This window comes from Macaca nemestrina, chromosome 17 (genome assembly GCF_043159975.1).
Source record: "Macaca nemestrina isolate mMacNem1 chromosome 17, mMacNem.hap1, whole genome shotgun sequence".
Lineage (NCBI taxonomy): Eukaryota > Metazoa > Chordata > Mammalia > Primates > Cercopithecidae > Macaca > Macaca nemestrina.
Genome location: NC_092141.1, coordinates 71707133 through 71720582, shown reverse-complemented (window position 1 = coordinate 71720582; position 13450 = coordinate 71707133).

Below are 13450 nucleotides of genomic sequence, written 5' to 3'. Positions count from 1 at the left end.
CAAAACTTTCCGCAAACTTCACGGCGTGGTGGGACCTGGGCTACAAGGTCGGGCCAGCCCGGGGCGGGGGCGTGCGGCTGACCCAGGTGGCCAGACCCGGGCCGCCAGCATCCGCCCCGCCGCCCAGCCATCCCGCCTCTTTCTGCCGACGTCTCCACAGCCCAGCATCCACTACCTCCATGCCGAGGAGGACCCCTCCCCCGGTCTGGTGGGGAAGGGGCGGAGCCCAGGGCCTGGCCACCAGGGCGAAGATTGGGGGAGGGGGAGGCAGGGCCCTTGTTCCGTGTGCGGAGCGCGAACAATTCTTGCACGTCTTGTTTTAGCATTTTCGTGACCTCTGTGTCAGTGTCTCTGGTGCAGGAGTGTAGCACTTTTGCTAGTTGGGGCTGCATCCAGAAACCTGGGGAAAATCTGTCCACTGGACGTCCCAGAAGACCGACATCATCACTCCCACCAACTGGACTGCTGGCCGGTAGCAAAAGACCAACTGGAAATTTCATAAAAGGTTAGACAATCCACAGTTACTTAGTGTTACGCAACAGGTTCTGCAGCACAGAGCACGGACTGCGGAGTCAGGATGCTGGAGTCCAGCCCTGCCTCTCTGCGGATTCCCTGCGTGACCTTGGGAAAGCCTCTTGGGGTCTCAGGACATAGGGCAGGACTGAGACATTGAGACCCCAAGTGCAAAGAAGACACATTTCTCCTACCACGAGTCCTCAAAAACACTATGAAACTGTAATATGGGCCGGAAGCGGTGGCTCACGCTGTAATCCCAGCACTTTGGGAGGCCAAGGAGAGAGGATCGATTGAGCCCAGGAGTTCAAGACCAGCCTGGGCAACAAAGGCAGATCCCATCTCGTTTTAATATAAATTTCTTAAATAATAATAAAACTGTAATATAAATTTTACTATTTCCTGTCTTGCCCACATTGGTATGTCTTTTGGAAATCTTTTTTCCTTTTCATTCCTCCTACCTTGGCTAAATGTTTCCCCGACTCTGCAATGGGGGTGTTGGGTCAGAGATGCTCATTCGTCTCTTCCCATCTCTGCCAGGCCGAGGCTCTTGGCAAACAGTCCAGTGGTACAGAGCCTCGAAGCAGGCCCCCACTGAAATCCCCTAGAGGTCCCCGGAAAGGGTCCCATTAGCCACCCTTTGGTTAGCAGCTGGACCAACAAAGTCCCTGCACTCCACGGCTAGCTTCAGCAGGTCTGACAGGGCCAGGTCCCTTCTGGTGGCTGTAGCTCCACTGCCCCTTGGGCCATGTCTTCTTGGTATGGCATGTTCTGGGATCTCAGTGCTCTGCACACAACAGGCCATGCTGGAGCTGCATCAGAGGTCCCCCTCTTGGCCTTCCCTCTTGCACAACCCTGTAATCTCCGAAGGATTTGAGGATTTGCCGGCTTCAGCTAAGCTGCTCTCTCGCTCTATCTGAACAGCCAGAACACGGGATACTCCTTCCCCTGAAACAGGGCTGGATTCCCCCTTCTCCAGCAGCTTGAGTAGGTTTCGGCGTTTCCTGCCGGTCATCCCCACCCTCCTACTACCAGTGGCAGGACAGGAGCCCACTTCCTGACGTCACCAGTGCACAGCATGGGGCCAGAGTGTCCACCACTTGCCAGCACCCGGTCCCACCATGCCCAGCACACAGGAGGTGTGCTCTCATCTCTTCACCCACGGGTTCAACAAGCACCGACCGCTAGCCCTGTGCTAGCTGCTAGAGAAACACAGATGGGCAAACACAGTTGCAGCCCTAGAGGAGCCTCATTAAGTGGGGAAAATAAATGTTTTGCCATATTCCAGGCAAAGAAGACTCAATGGCTGAGGAGCACGAAAGTGTGCTGCACTCGCAGGGACAGAGGTTGGTTCAAGCCTCTAAGGCCCAGTTCTAGTCTCTGTCAAGGGTGAGACTTCTTCCTCCAGCGTGACATGGTTCCACACCCTGTTCTGCTGACTGAGACTTCCTCCTCCAGCACGACACGGTTCCACACTGTGTTCCACTGACTGTTCTGCTGATGTCTGCAGCCACCAACTGCTTTTGATCTTGACTTTGGGGTAGAAAGCAGGGACACATCTGGGAGATTCTCCTGTGGAGAATCCAGGCCGGTTCCCTACTGCGTAAAGATCCTGTGCAGGCTCAGTTGTCAACAGAACATGGTCACAGTCCGTAGGAGTGTTGGGTGTTTTGAGCAGCATGGGGCTTTTGAGGAGCCCTCATCAGCATCCAGACCTTCATCTGCTTCCAAAGAAGGGCTCGCATCCTCTGTGCCCACAGCCTCCTCACCATTCCTGTGCCCACAGTTGAACAGCTGTTTATTGAGGGCCAGTACGTGTCAGGCATCAGGCTAGATGCTGGAGACTTAGTGAGGTCTGCAGTCAGAGATTTTTGCCAAGGGGATTTTTGCCAAGATGGTATTCGCTATCGTGGAACTGAAACTGAGAATGGTTCTCCCCTAGACACTGACCAACTGTCAGCCAGCAACAGGTACGGGGGGTGATATGGTTTGGATCTGTGTTCCCGCCCAAATATCATGTCAAATTGTAATCCCCAGTGTTGGAGATGGGCCGTGGTGGGAGGTGATTGGATCATGGGGGTGGATTTCTCATGTATGGTTTAGCACCATCCCCTTGGTCCTGTTCTCATGATAGTGAGTGAGTTCTCACGAGAACCGGTCATTTAAAAAGTCATTTAAAAGTGTGCAGCACCTCTCCACACTCACTCTTGCTCGCTCACTCCTGCTCCACCCATGTGAACTGCTGCATCCCTGCCGCCATGATTGTAAGTTTCCTGAGGCCTCCCTAGAAACCGAGCAGACGCCAGCATCATGCTTCCTGTACAACCTGTGGAACCATGAGCAAATTAAACCTCTTTTCTTTATAAATTACCCAATCTCAGATATTTCTTTTTTTTGAGACCAAGTCTCACTCCATTGCCCAGGCTGGAGTGCAGTGGTGCAGTCTTGGCTCACTGCAACCTCCACCTCCCAGGTTCAAGTGATTCTGCCTCAGTCTCCTCAGTAGCTGGGATTACAGGCGCCCGCCACCATGCCCGGCTAATTTTTTTTGTATTTTTAGTAGAGATGAGGTTTCACCATGTTAGCCCAGCTGGTCTCAAACTCCTGACCTCAGGTGATCCACCCTCCTCAGCCTCCTAAAGTGCTGGGATTACAGGCGTGAGCCACCTTGCCCAGCCTGGTCTCAGGTATTTCTGAGAGAATGGTCTAATTCTGTATTAGCATTACTCATTGGCAGACCCCCTGTGGGTCTGCTAATTTCATCAAAACCAATTTACGCCAGGTGTGGTGGTTCAGGCCTTGTAATCCCAGCTCTGTGAGAGGCCAAGGTGGGAGGATCACTTGAGGCCAGGAGTTAACAATCAGCCTGGGCAACATAGCAAGACCACATTTCTACAAAAATTTTTAAAATTAGCTGGGCGTTGTCATGGTGGTATGAACCTGTAGTCCTAGCTACTTGGGAGGCTAAGACGAGAAGTACTTGAGCCCGGGGATTTGAGACTGGAGTGAGCTATAATCACACCACTGGACTCCAGTCTAAGCGACAGAGTGTGATCCTGTCTCCAGTCAATCAATCAAACAGTTTAGTGGAAGGAGTATAGACTTTGGAGCCAGAGAAACCTGAGTTCATAATCCTGGCTTCCCCATTTCCCAGCCTTGTGACCTGCAGCAAGTTATTAATACTTTAACTCTGAGCTCACAATAATTCTTATTTGTAAATGGGGCAACTTGAGATGTTTCCTACCTTGTTAAATGTTAAGCGTAAAGCAATGGCATGGCCCCTGGATCAATGCGGATGTTCAGGGAATGTGGTCCCCTCCCTATTTCCCATCTTCCTTTGCCATTTGGACATCAGGGCGTCTCCCTTATTCCCTACCCTTCACCCTGCCTGTCTCTCCCCTACCCTCCCACCCTACCCCGCCCATGAGATCTGCAGAGATCAGTTTTATCGGATTGTAACATTGAGTTTTACTTTGCCTGGGAAAACAATACAACATCCTTGCATTTTCTGAACATCTCCATATTTAATTGTGTACAAAAATGGTACCCTAAAGTGTAAACTAATCTAGTTAGAAGCATGCTCACTTTGGCTAATAAATGTGTGTCCATAAACAGCTCAGCATGGGGCAATGGGGTGAGTCTAGGCCTGGGGAGTGGAGGTGAGTTGGAGTTCCAGCTCTGCCATTCACTAGCCACATGTCCTCAAGCAAGTCACTTCCCTTCCCTGAGTCTCAGGTGCCCTGTGAGGTGTAAGTTTCCGTGTCATTACTCACTGTGCTTAGGGTTCCTCTGGGATTACTCTCCTCTTCTCTGGTTCTGTGGCTCAGCAGCCCCTCCAGCCAGAGGGTGCCCAGGGGAGCAGAGCACCCCAGCAGGCCAGGTCTACAACAGAAGCTTAGGAAAGGAGAACTCAAGACAGGGAGGGAAAATGCAGCTGGATGGCTAGGTAAGGTACGAGGCTATAAAGAAAGACTTGGGCCAGGCACAGTGGCTCACACCTGTCGTCCCAGCACTTTGGGAGGCTGAGACGGGCGGATCACAAGGTCAAGAGTTTGAGACCAGCCTGGCCAATATGGTAAAACCCCTTCTCTACTAAAAATACAAAAATTAGCTGGGCATGGTGGCGGGCGCCTGTAGTCCCAACTACTCAGAGGCTGAGGCAGAAGAATCACTTGAACCTGGGAGGCAGAGGCTGCAGTGAGCTGAGATTGCGCCATTGTACTCCAACCTGGGTGACAGAGCAAGACTCTGTCTCAAAAAAACAAAAAACAAAAAACAACAACAAAAAAGACTTGGCCAGTCCTTGCCTTGCCTGAGGCAACTAGAAAAGAGGCAGTGACCCCAAAGGGTTCTGTATGACCTGCCCCACCCTGCACCTTCTCCAAGCCAGGGAAGAGGATTGGCCAAATGTGGGGCTGGCCCAAGTGGGTCTCACCCTCTCTTCTCCCTGGCTTCTTCATCTCAGATACCCAGGGTTCCACTCAGGCAATCCACTCCAAGTCCATCTGGCTACACCCTTGTCTACACCACCAAGGATCGTAGAGGGGACTGGGCTAAAGAGGGAAGGAAGAAGGCAAGCTCAGGATTCAGAAAGACCCACAGTTCAAGATCTGGTTCAACCTCTTCCAAGGGGAACTTAAAGGAACTACTTTTTCCACATCCACATGACTGGGGAACTTTACGGTTGGTCTGTCTTCTCTCTACTGGTCCACCCCATTACAGCCCCAGCCCTCCTCACCCTTCATCCAGCCACAGTTACAACCTGACAAAAATTCCGCCCATGGCCGGGCGCGGTGGCTCATGCCTGTAATCCCAGCACTTTGGGAGGCCGAGGCGGGCGGATCACGAGGTCAGGAGATCGAGACCATCCTGGCTAACACGGTGAAACCCCGTCTCTACTAAAAATGCAAAAAATTAGCCGGGCGAGGCGGCGGGCGCCTGTAGTCCCAGCTACTCGCCCGTAGTCCCAGCTACTCGGGAGGCTGAGGCAGGAGAATGGCGTGAACCCGGGAGGCGGAGCTTGCAGTGAGCCGAGATCGCGCCATTGCACTCCAGCCTGGGCGACTAAGCGAGACTCTGTCTCAAAAAAAAAAAAAAAAAAAAAAATTTCCGCCCTCTTTCTCTAGGTTCTTTCCCTTCTCCCTTCTGTGGAGAACACCTAGAAGGGCTCCCTGATCCCAGGAAAGCCTCTGAGTTTATATCCACTCACTTCCAACTCAAGGCCTGTATTACAAGAGGAATCCTTAGGCCGGGTGCGGTGGTTCACGCCTGTAATCCCAGCACTTTGGGAGGCTGAAGTGGGTGGATCACCTGAGGTCAGGCGTTTGAGACCAGCCTGGCCGACATGGTGAAACCCCATCTCTACTAAAAATACAAAAAATTAGCCAGGTATGGTGGCGGATGCCCGTAATCCCAGCTACTCAGGAGGCTGAGGCAGGAGAATCGCTTGAACCCAGGAGGCGGAGGTTGCAGTGAGCCGAGATGGTGCCACTGTACTCCAGCCTGGGCAACAAGAGCAAAACCCTGTCTAAAAAAGAAGAGGGATCCTTTAAAGGGACCCCAAATCCCAGCCTTTTCTCTTCCAAGGGCTAAGAGATAGTTACCTCACAGGAAGTACAGATTTCCTTTCCATGAGCCTAGGAATCTGGACATCGACTCTCACTTGGAGGAGCCACCATGAAAACATTGTGAGCTGTCAGCGGGGCCCTGGAGTAAGCTCAAAGCGGCTGGGCTCAGGGCTTCGAATCCCGGCTGCAACAGGGGTCACAAAGCAAATGCCTCTCAGATCCTCGCTGGCTCCTGTCTCCATTGGGGAGGCTTGAGCGGGTCAGGAGCAAGCTGTCTAAGGGGAGCTCAGAGAGGGACAGAGGTTACCCTGAGGCACCACAGTAAGGAAAAGAGGGCATCGCAGAGCTGAGCTGAAGAACCAGCTATGCATGAGTGAGACTGAGTCCCCAGAACTTTCTACTGCCCTCCCCAGCTGGGGAGGCGGGGAGGAAAGGGAGTCACTGAGATGGAGCAGGATGCCACTTAGGGCTCTGCTGGGCTTCCTAAGCATGGAAATAAAGGAAAAGTCTTGAGTCCCTTTTAAAGGACATCCCAGGCACTTAGCTAGCCTTAAAAAGTCAATGAAGCCGGACACGGGCTCACGCCTATAATCCCAACACTTTGGAAGGCCGAGGTGGGGTGATTACTTGAGGCCAGGAGTTGGAGACCAGCCTGAGCAACATAGTGAGACCGGGTCTCTACAAAAATAAAATAGCAATCTGATAAATATGAAGCTAAGTAACAGTCGTCTTACAAGCAAGTCACTTACAAGGTGTTTTGATTCCCCACAGAAACTAAAAGATAACATCTTAACATATCTTCTTGAGATGTTTCCAGAAACCTCCACCAGATGGAAAATGCCTCTATTATTATACAGACCTTAGATAAAGGGGAGCTGGGGACTAAACTCTGACCACTGTTCTTTGCCACGAGCCAGACCAGTGTATAGCCTCCATGTATTTCTTGGTTTAAAATTTTGCCTGCAGCTTCTGCTATCCTGAAATGTAACCCCATCTTTAAAAACTCTTGCTTGTAGGCCACTAGGGAGTTCGGGTCTTTTTTTTTCTTTTTCTTTTTTTTTTTTTTGAGATAGAGTCTTGCCCTGTTGCCTAGGCTGGAGTGCAGTGGTACAATCTTGGCTCACTGCAACCTCCACCTCTCAGGTTCAGGCAATTCTCCTGCCTCAGCCTCCCAAGTAGCTGGGATTACAGGCATGTGCCACCACGCCCGGCTGATTTTTGTGTTTTTAGTACAGACAGGGTTTCACCATGTTGGCCAGGATGGTCTTGAACTCCTGACTTCAGGTGATCCACCTGCCTCAGCCTCCCAAAGTGCTAGGATTCCAGGCATGAGCCACCGCGCCCAGGCTTAGGGAGTTCGGGTCTTAAGCACTAGCTGTCTGTCCTCCTTGCTAAGCACCAAACAATAAATATGCTTTTTCCCACTGCAAATCTCAGCATCAGTGCCTGACTTTCCTGCAATGAGCAAAGGCAGACCCCAGTTGAAGTCGGTGACGGTGTCACCCTGACTACTCTACAAGGGCCTCCCTGCCCTGAAACCACAATGCCTCTGGGCCTGTCCCTGCACTGAGGACGAGGCCGAGCCCGGAGTCCAGGCCTCCTCTGAGCCACAGCTGTGGTTGGGCTGGCAACTCTGCATCTTCACGATGTAGAAGCTCCCTGACCTTTCCCTCTGTCTCCCCAACTCAGGAAGGACAGGCAGGGTGAGGTGTCCTCTAGTCTCAGTATTTGAGCCTTCTAAGCAAGGCCCAGTCCCTGCCAACAGCCTTCTGGGGCTCTCACTGATCCTGGCCCAGAAGAAGGCCAGGCTTTGCAGATGCAGAGCCTCCCCTGATCCATCCCTTCCAGCCCAGGCCTCTGGCAGAATAGAGCCTGGGCCAGAACAGGAGCCAGGAGGCTTCATCCAGCTGGCCCATCACCTCCACCCTGTCCCAGGAGGCTGGCCCCACCTCCCCCAACCCTCAGTGGAGCAGCAAGTAGGAAACAGGGGCACCTGGGAGGCACTGCAGTGTTTCCCAGCTGTTTAGTGGGTGGTGATCAGCATTTTCAAAGTGCAGTAAAATACTTAAATGTCACAGTGCATTGCACATGAGTTAAGCCCTATGCTGGGGGATATGTTCCGGGTTGAGATGTTATCAAACAAATTTGAAAAACACTGCTGCTGAGGGCCTGGCCTGAGACCCCTAAGCTCCCCAGGTATCCCGGCCCAGCTCTGGTCTGCTCACCTGACTGAGGAACTGCACCTGACACACTGCCCGGAGCTCCTCTTGGGTCTCACACCTAAGCTCCCTCACTCCACCTGTCTGGCTCTACTTCCCCTGCAGAGACACGGGCTGAACTACTTGGCCCTGGACTTCCCGAGGGGCAGCTCATGCTGCAAGAACACGATATGGCATTTGGAGCAAGGGAGAGATGCAAAAGGCGCTGTGAGAGCCCAGAGGAAGGCCGGACGTGATGCCTAAACTGAGTTCTCCAAGATGCTCAGGCGGCCAAAGCAATGGAACGGCACTGGCAGAGGCCCGGATGTGTGAGATCATAGGGGCCCTGCAATGACACACATGGTTTGTGAAGCTTCTAAGGACCCTTTGCTGCTATGTTCCCCTCCTCATCCTAGTGAACTCTGCTTCTCTCTCAAGGCCCAGCTCAGTGCCCTCTCCCCATCCCCAGGGTCTCATCTCGCTCTTACGCAACTCCCCACCTCCCAGCTCCCACTCAGCTTCTCAGCTGTAAGCTTCCTTAAGGTAGGAGCCAAGCTGAGGGGCCTTTTTATCGCCCACAAATCCCTGCCCAGTGCATTAACAGAAGGGCCCAACAGGTATGTCAGAGTGGATGCATGAAGTTCATAGATGTGGCAGTTGTAGCTCAGAGTGGGAGTGCCTGGCTCAAGGTCACACAGCAAGTTGTGGAGTTGTGGTGTAAGGCACAGTCCTCACTCAGGGCTGTATTGTGATCTTGTTCTATGATGCCAAACCTGGGCACTTTTGTCCAGCTGACGTGGCGGAGAATGCTGGAAGAGGAGTATTGGTGTGAGGGTTGAGAGGGTCACAGATGCAAAGGAGCAAGGCCTTCCTGGATGTGCTGCCCAGAGTCAAGCCCTACTCTTAGGGCATGTGAGCCAGGCTGAAGGGCTCAGGTCTGACACTATGACAAGCCAAGGCCCTCGCCAGGGGGACAGCTATGTCCTCTGGACATCTCTCCTGGGGCCACTGTGACATGGAAGTGGCCACCAGCCTCACCCTCTGTTTTATCCCACAACCCCTTTACGCCTTACAGCAACCTTAAGGAAGCCAAGGAAGAGGGTCCCATTCTCACTCACCCAATTAGGACACTCAGGAGCAGGAAGATGCAGTTTGTAGGGACAGGACAGGCTTATGGCTTCCTAATCTATGAGCGTGACAGGAGCATAGAGGGCTTACGAAATCAGCAGCACTGACACTCTGCAAAGCCACGCCTCCATTTCCCCATCTAAGTTCGCTTCCAGCCCAGGACTGCAGAGCCAGGACTGCTGCCCATGCTGGCTGGGTCTCCAAGTAGATTTCTTCTGAGGGCCATAAGCCATGAGGCAAGGGAGGGACAAAGTAAAGGGAGTCTAGGGGAGGGGAGCTGAAGCGCAGCTCTTACCCACAGCAGCCTCTGCCCAAAAGATGGCACGCATAGAATCCACCTCACCCAATGTTCAAGCCTGTAGGCCCTTCCTCCCCAGTCACTCCTGCTCCACCACTGCTTGTACCAAACCTCTCTAGGCCTAAGTTTCCACATGTAAAAGCAGAGAGTGGCTGGGCGTAGTGCCACAATGCCTGTAATCCCAGCAATTCAGAAGGCTGAGGTAGAAGAATCACTTGAGTCCAGGAGTTCAACACTAGCTTGGGTAACATAACAAGAGCCTGCCTCCAAAAAAAAAAAAAAAAAAAAAAAAAAAAAAGAAGAAAAAAACGCATCAACACGGCCAAGTAACTTCTTTGCAAATCACAAGTGCTAGAGCCCCTTCCCTCTGCTACTGACCTCTGCTCCCTCTCCATGCAGCCTTCAGGGTGAAAAGGCTTGGACGGCACATGGGGAGGCCACCACAGCTGCAGACTGCTTGCAAGGCTGAGGATACCACGGCTCTCTAGCTGGGCACTTCCCTCCACACCCAGGAGTCAGTCAACCAGCTGCTCTCTGACCCCCTCACCACCGGGTCTCCTGCCCAGTGCCTCACACATGTACACACACACCCCTTCATTGACTCCAGCCTGTCTCGCACCCCTGCTGGGCTCCCCCAGCACAATAGTCCTCTTGTATTCCCTGCCCCCACCAGGTCCCAGACCTGCTCTCAGGCCTGCCTGTTTTCCCAGCCTCTGGCAGGTTCCCCCCACCCAACCACAGAACTCAACAGCAACGCTGAGTCCCTAGCCACTCCCCGCCCTTTTAACCCTCCTCGTCTTCTCTCCCAGCTTTCCAAAGAGTTGCAGTCCAGCCCTGGCCCTCCTCACCCCTCCTTCATCCATTGGGCCAGGGTGGAATCATAAGCAGACCCAGGTCTTGGCCAGCTCCTCCTGCAGCCCTGGACCCCTCAGGTGAAAGGAAAATGTTAAGAGTTGTTTTATGTTTTAAGAGAAGCCAAAGGGTGAGAAGCTTTGCCTGAAGGAGTGAATGTTTCTTGAGTGTACTGTTAGGTACTTGTGCAAGGGATATGTTGTAGGGGCCCTCCAGGTGCTCCCCATAAAGGCAGCATACGTATGACATCATATGCTGTCATCATATGCTGTCGGAGAGCCGACAGCCTTGTAGTTTTTTCCCAGTGTAGAAAATAATAGTCCTGTCTTCCAAGTAGGTGAGTTCAGAAGAGGCCTGATAGCCACCCTCTCCAATGACCCCACCCTTATTGCAGTAGCTGGCTGGCAGGAAGGTTGGCAGGACTGTGTTCATCCTTCAGTGTTCATCCCGCCTGGGAGTCAGGTAGCCTACAGCGGTGTTCTCAAACTGGAGCCTGCATCAGCAACACCTGGAGGATGAAACAGCCTGTTAGGCCCCTCCCCTTCTGCTTCGGATGCAGTGGGAATGGGTGGGACCTGAGAATGTGCACTTCTATAAGCTCCCGGGTGATGCTGACGCTGCTGAACACTTTCATCCATAGAGATGCTTCTCCCCGGCTCAGCCAGAAGCAGTTTTGGAGCCAGGGGAAGAGGAGACTGCTGACCTTGTAAGATAGGGGTTGATACTGAACCTCAAGCCAAAGGGGCAGTCTCTTCAAAGGTCTGCATGTGGTGAGTAGAAGGCTCTGAACCTCACATTAGTGAACTTGGGGTTCCACTACTGGATCTTGTGATCTTTTTTTAAACCACATTTTCTGATTCCCCTCTTATGAGCAAGCCAGGTACTTTACATATCTTATCTCTACTCCTTACTCCCACTATGTAAGGAGATATCCCTGAAGCTTGCAGAGGTGGGATCTGAACCCAGACCTGATTTTAAAGTCTAGGCTCTTAACCTTTCTGTGATTCTGCCTTAAGAAACGAGGCAAATAGCTTGGGCAATGAGAATGATGAAGGCAGGGAAGGAAATAGAACCCTTTTTTAGATAGCTGACATGTCCAGGTCTGCCACAGAAGTGGGGACATACAGGTTTTCCTGCTCTCCATCTAAAGCTACCCATCTCATACTGCAAGAGCCCAGTTCCTTCCCTCCTGGGCCCTTACTCCTGGATTGCTGGCTCCTGGATTGCCAGGCCTTCCCTGTCCTGTTCACTGCTATATTCCCACCTACAAGCATCATTCCTGGCACACTTCACGGTACCAAAGGTGTTGCATGAATCAACACATTCCCATGCCTGCAATGCCCCAAGACTCAGCCAGTTGCCAGGATTCTCCCATCTACACCTTAGGTGGTCAGGTCCCTGTGTGAAGTTGGAGAACTACAGTCAAATCAAGAGGCTGGGAAATATACTTCTTAAAACTGATTTTAATATCCTTCTTCCCTCCCCCACCCCATTGGGAAAAGGCTAAAACAATCTGGATGGGTTTAATTACAAATTAATACATACTGTCATTGTGTAAAGTAAATCAACATTGGGGCAACAAGGGACTATTGGAAAAAGTGAAACCCATATTAACAAAATATGTCATGGAAGAACCCCACTTAGTGATTTCACTGGCTGCTTGAAAGACAGTCAATGGAAAGGTCAATGTTCTGCATGTTCTCTGGGGCCTGCCTGTCCATGCAACGAAAGGAGGTCTTGCCCAGACTCAGCCAAGCCTAGTTAGCTCCAACCAGGCCCTAGACCAAAAGCAAGGGAAGAGGGCATCCTTTCAATAGGATAAGGGTAGAAAGGTCAGATTGACACATAAAATCCTGCAGCTTCACTTAAAAGCCCACGGGGAAAAAGAAAGCAGGAAGTTACTGGGAAGCCTTAAAGAAAGATGCAGCATTTTCTCAACATTAAAAAAAAAATGTTAAAAAATTAAAAAACAAACAGAAATCAACTACAAGGTCATTGGAGAGGGAGAAAAAAAGGAATAGAACTTCATTGTTTTCAGTAAGTTTAACATGGTCTCGGCTTCATCCATGTCTTCATTATGCAGACACCATCCTCTCAGCACTGTGCTCAACCTGTGAGACTCTTTGCTTAGCAGCTTGAAGGAAATGTTTTTTTAAAAAGGTACTATACACTCATATATAAATGCACACGTTTATATGTGCATGTGTATATACATATAAATTGTAATAAAGTAGTTTTAGAAAGCTGGGGGCACCAAGGCCTCTGGGGCTGACTTCCTTGCATTCAGAATTCCACAGGACAATACCTACCCAAGAACTTCTCTCCAATTTGAAACACTCCATCTTCCCTTAAGATCGCCTGATACGAGGAGACTGAGGCAGGTCCACAAAACAAACAAAGGTCCTAGAAAATGTGTCACCAGTGACACTGTTCACATGTGAAAGGAACACTAGAGTCATGAGTTATTTGAGAGCTCTCTACCCTTTCTGACTCCCCCTCCCTGCCCAGAGAACTTGCAGGCCGGAATACTACATCTTTAAATATTTCTGGCTGAGCCCTCTCGCCACATATGTCAGTAACATTCCAAGCTGGCGACCACATGTTCAGGCTCTGGCTCCCTTCCTCTCTACTGAAGAGTGCTCTGCTGTTTCAAGGGCACGGTGGGGCCACCCGGCTCCCATTTCAGCTCCATCTTCAGTTGATCATACATCTCAGAAACAACCAAATTAAAAAAGAAAATTGGTGCCAAAAGAATCTTCATATTTGAAACGCCTATTTCTCCTTTTTTTTTTTTTTTTCCTGAGACAGAGTCTCACTCTATCGCCCAGGCTGGAGTGCAGTGGTACCATCTCGGCTCACTGCAACCTCTGCCTCCTGTGTTCCAGAAATTCTTC